The sequence below is a fragment of the Lepus europaeus genome, chromosome 5, assembly GCF_033115175.1.
Source record: "Lepus europaeus isolate LE1 chromosome 5, mLepTim1.pri, whole genome shotgun sequence".
NCBI classification, from domain to species: Eukaryota; Metazoa; Chordata; class Mammalia; order Lagomorpha; family Leporidae; genus Lepus; species Lepus europaeus.
In genome coordinates, this window is record NC_084831.1 from 60,506,654 (window position 1) to 60,512,338 (window position 5,685).

Below are 5,685 nucleotides of genomic sequence, written 5' to 3' on the forward strand. Positions count from 1 at the left end.
GGTCTGGAGTCTGGATTTTTGGGCGTCCTCTCGAGCAAGTGGGCATCTCTACAACTGAGAGGTCCAACATTTTGGCGCCCAACGTGGGGCTCGAGGTCGCCCTCAGACCCATTCTCTGCAGGACCAGTTGGAGGTATAATTAAGTGTTTTCTGTCTGTTGTTCTTTGTCTTGAGTATTCTGACTGGATTCTGACTGAAGTATTCTGACTGGCCAGTATCTGACCTGACTCTGTGGGACCAGTGGGGGAGGCAGGCGTGCCCTGCAACCCCTGGTCCGTTCCGGACCAGTGGGGGAGGCAGGCGTGCCCAGCAACCCCTGGTCCGTTCCCCGGAGGACGCTCCGGGGTATGAGGGGAAACCCTCGGTCTGTTCCCCCGGAAGACGCACCCGGGGTGGTCTGGAGGTGGGTCGGAGACCAAGTCTCCCTCCTTCCCGGGGAGGGCTGGTCAGGTAGCCGCTCCCAAAATTAGCGCAAGCCATGGGGTTTGTCTTACTTATTGTATATGTTTGTGCATTGGCTGTTCTTTTTGTTTGGGCTAAAATCCTTGCACACATGGGTCAACAAATAACCACCCCTTTAAGTCTCACTCTAGATCACTGGAAGGACGTTCGAGAACGCGCGCGCCACCTCTCATTGGAGGTTAAAAGGAAACAATGGGCAAAATTCTGTTCCTCAGAGTGGCCGGCCTTCGAGGTCGGCTGGCCAAGGAACGGCACTTTTAACCTCGATATTATTTTACAGATTAAGGCACGGGTCTTTCAGCCAGGATCAAATGGACACCCTGATCAGGTGCCCTACATTACTACGTGGGAGGATCTTTCACGTAATCCCCCTCCCTGGATAGAACCCTTCTCCTTCCCGACGGAGCCCATACGGACCCCATTACCCCCTCCTCCTATCCCGGTTGTGCCAACCTCCTCCCTATACCCTCTGAAGGAGATTCGAGATCCAAAACCTGACAAGCCACCGGTTCTTCCGGCTGATCAGGACTTTCTGCGCTTTGACTCTCCCCCACCCTATCTTCCCGGCCAGCCTGCTCCCCCGCAGGAACTTCCACAATAACCAGAGCGGGATGTGCAACCTTCTGCACCACCCCTTGATTCCACGAGGGCAGGGGAAGAAGTCTCAGCGCCTCCCCCGCCCTCCAGCCGCCTGTGCCTCTGTCAGGGGCAGGCAGGGGGCTCGGGAAGCGTCTGGAATTCGCAGGCTTTTCCTCTTCGCTCGGTGGCTGGCCAGATGCAGTACTGGCCATTTTCTGCTTCCGATCTTTATAATTGGAAAACCCATAACCCCTCTTTCTCTCAGGACCCCCAGGCTCTGACTGGGCTGATTGAGTCAATTTTATTGACTCAATCAGCCCACCTGGGATGATTGTCAGCAGCTCCTGCAGACCCTCCTCACTACTGAGGAAAAGCAGCGTGTCTACCTTGAGGCACGGAAAAACGTCCCTGGAGCAGATGGCCGACCGACCCTACTGCTAAATGAAATCGAGGAGGCGTTTCCCTCAACCCGTCCTGATTGGGACTACACCACCGTTGCTGGTAGGGAGCGACTTCGTCTTTACCACCAGATTCTCCTTGCGGGTCTCAGAGGGGCTGGAAAGCGCCCCACCAATTTGGCCAAGGTATGTGCAGTAGTACAGGGGGCTGAGGAAACGCCGGCAGGCTTCCTAGAAAGATTAATGGAAGCCTACCGTATGTATACCCCGTTTGACCCCCTGGCAGAGGACCGGCAGGGAGATGTAATCATGTCCTTTATAGGACAGTCAGCGCCGGACATCCGCAATAAATTGCAGTGGCTAGAGGGGCTTCAGGGGTATACTATACAAGATTTAATAAAGGAGGCAGAAAAGATTTACAACAAAAGGGAGACCCGAGAGGAGAAGGAGGAAAGGATCCGCAAGGAGCAGGAGGAAAGGGAAGACAAAAGAGACAAAAAACGTAATCGAGAGCTTAGTAGAATTTTGGCCACCGTAATACAGGATACAGAAAGGAGTAGACCAGGACAGAATAGGGACTTGGGAGACAAACGAAAGCCTCGGGTGGAAAGAGATCAATGTGCCTATTGTAAAGAAAGAGGACACTGGGTCAAAGACTGCCCGAAGAAAACACAGGGACCAAAGAGGAGACCAGTTCCAATCCCGTCCCTGGAAGAAGACGACTAGGTGAGTCAGGGACAGGAGCACCCCCCTGAGCCCAGGATAACCCTTGAAGTGGGGGGCAGACCGGTAACCTTCCTGATTGACACGGGAGCCCAGCACTCGGTACTGACTTCAGAAAAAGGGCCTTTAAGCTCACAGATTTTCCTCAGGCCTGGGCAGAGACTGCGGGAATAGGGCTGGCCGTCAACCGGCCTCCCTTGATCATAGATCTGAAGCCCACGGCCATTCCCGTATCAGTTCGTCAATATCCGATGGGCAAGGAAGCTAAGGAAGGTATCCGGCCACATATCCGGAGACTGTTACACCTAGGCATTTTAAAAACCTTGTCGTTCACCTTGGAACACCCCCCTACTACCAGTAAAGAAGCCTGGTACGGGTGACTACCGCCCGGTACAGGACTTGCGGGAGGTTAACAGGAGAACGGAGGATATGCATCCCACAGTGCCCAACCCCTACAATCTGCTAAGTACCTTGCCTCCGACCCACGTATGGTACACTGTGTTAAATCTAAAAGGTGCATTCTTTTGTTTAAGACTGAGCCCTCAGAGCCAATCCATCTTTGCTTTTGAGTGGAAAGACCCAGAGACCGGGTTTTCAGGACAACTCACCTGGACAAGGTTGCCCCAAGGATTTAAAAACTCGCCTACCTTGTTTGACGAAGCTCTGCACCTAGATTTGGCCGACTTCCGAGTCAACCATCCGGACCTGGTCCTCCTGCAATATGTGGACGACCTCCTCCTTGCCGCTGAAACTGAGCAGAGCTGCCACTCTCCTCAGCATTCTCCTCAGCAATTCATTGCCCCGGGCACCAACGAGGAGACGACCTCGTAGCAAGGGGAAACAGGATGGCAGACGAGGCCGCTAGGGCGGCAGCCCTGAGCCAACAGGTGCTCCCATTAAAGACAATTGAGCCCACCCAAGTATCGAGGGAACCACCTTTCCTCTATTCGGACCAAGACTTAGATACGATTCAGCGGCTCGGTGCAGAGTATGATGAACAAATAAGGGTTTGGAGGCTCGGAGAGAAAATAGTCTTGCCACACCAATTGGCTAAAGAAATAATTACCAGCCTCCATCAATGGACTCATTTGGGATACAAAAAGCTAAAAGCAGCCTTACAGGAAGATAGGCAGTCTTACTACATCCCCGGATTTGACTCTTTAGCCCACCAGGTGACTGAATCCTGTGTTCCGTGTGCCAAGGTAAATGCCAGACACCTCAAGCTCCCGGAGGGAGCTAGGGTAAGAGGAGACCGACCAGGAATCAACTGGGAGGTCGATTTCACTGAGATAAGGCCGGGCAGTTATGGGAATAAGTATCTTCTAGTTTTTGTAGACACCTTCTCCGGATGGACTGAGGCATTCCCCACAAAACGGGAAACCGCCCAGGTGGTCGACAAGAAGATCATAGAGGAGATCTTCCCCCGGTTCAGCTTGCCTAAGGTAATCGGGTCCGACAATGGCCCAGCGTTTGTCTCCCAGGTAAGTCAGTTGGTGGCCAAAGCATTAGGCATAAATTGGAAATTGCATTGTGCCTATAGACCCCACAGGTAGAAAGAATGAACAGAATAATTAAAGAGACCAAATTAGCGTTGGAGACTGGCGTTAAAGACTGGGTCCAACTCCTCCCTATGGTGTTGTTCCGGGTCCGAAACACGCCCTCTCATTGCGGGCTGACACCATACGAAATCCTTTATGGAGGGCCCCCACCAGTAGCAGGCTTGCTTGACCTTGCCAGTGACTCCGTTGCCAATGCCCCTAAGTTACAGGCCCGGTTGAGAGCGCTCCAGATCATCCAGAACCAGGTCTGGAAACCTCTTGCAGCAGCCTACCAACCCAAGACGACAACCATTCCACATCCTTTCCAAATCGGTGATGCTGTGTATGTCCGAAGGCACCAATCTAAGACTCTAGAGCCCCGGTGGAAAGGCCCCTTCACTGTGCTGTTGACAACTCTCACCGCTCTCAAGGTCAACGGAATCGCTGCTTGGGTCCACGCCTCACACGTGAAGCAAGCACCACCTCCCCAGGGCCCCGAGGATCTGGATAGACCAGCCAAATGGAAGCTCCAGCGCACTCAGAACCCACTCAAGCTAAGACTTTCAAAAAACTGTTTAATATTTATGATGTTCCTGGCCTTTCCCCATTGTTTTTCCAATCCCCATGTTCCGCAATTGTTAACGTGGAACCTAACCCAGTCCAGCAAGAACAGAGTTTCCTCCCTCCAGTGAGGCAGGTTCTCCCCAGGCCGGTTCAATAGATTTTAAGATTAAAATCTTTGCAAAAAGAAAAGGAGGGAATGAAGGACCCTTATGGGGGAGAGGGACAAGAAACTAGGCCTGGGCAGATATCAGGGGCTTCTTAAGAGGTTAGATGTTCCCCAGGGTCCAGCGGGCACGTTCTCTGGGAAGGAAAAGTCTATCCCCTTTAGAGAACCTCTAGGCATGCCCAGAGCAGAGCTGCCACTCCCCCTTCAGAGAGTCTCAGTACTCTCCTCAGCATTCTCTTCAGCTGGTTCCCTCAGCACTCTCCTCAGCATTCTCTTCAGCTGGTTCCCTCAGCACTCTCCTCAGCATTCTCCGGTATGCTAATTATCCCTCTATATAACCTGTGTGAAACTGCCGCTCAGGGCTCCTCACCGCCTTAGGTGGGGGCCCGTTTGCGCAAACGTACAATAAATACCTCATGCTTTTTGCATCAACTGGTCTGGAGTCTGGATTTTTGGGCGTCCTCTCGAGCAAGTGGGCATCTCTACAACTGAGAGGTCCAACAGTCTTTAGTTCACTGTTTGAGAACTGCTGTGTGTTGTCTGTCTGCTTCAGGTGTGAAGCTCTATGAGAACAGACAATATGTCATTTGTTGTGTTTTTTTTTTTTTTTTAAGATTGATTTATTTGAAAGGCAGAGTTGCAGAGAGATAGTGAGAGAAACAAAGAAAGAGAAAGAAATCTTCTATCCACTGGTTCACTCCCCAAATGGCTGCAATGACCAGGGCTGGGCCAGGATGAAGCCAGGAGCCAGAAGTTTCTTCTGGGTCTCCCATGTGGTTGCAGGGGCCCAGCATTTGGGCCATACTCCACTGCTTTCCCAGGCACATCAATGGGGAGATGGATTGGAAGTGGAGCAGACAGGACTGGAACCAGCACCCATATGGGATCCTGGCATCAAAGGCGGCAGCTTTACCCACTATGCCACAGTGCTGGCCCTATCATTCATTTCTGTAGCCCCATCACTTGGCATAGCACCTGGCATACAGTAAAGATTTAAGAACTATGAAGTTAACAAGTGAGTATTAGTGAAATTGTTGTCTATTAGCTTATTATAAGAGGAATAAAGCAGGGAGAAGAAGTTGAAGTTTTTATCTCTAGTTATTAACAAAGTTTGGTAAGGGGAAGATCTGTCTGCTGAGCTTGGAGAGGAAGAGCTGACAAGGAAAAGATGCGACAAGATATACACAACTCACAGTCAGTGATGAGAATGAACAAGCCCCAGGCACCAAAACTTCAGGGCTGCTCCTCTCGGCAG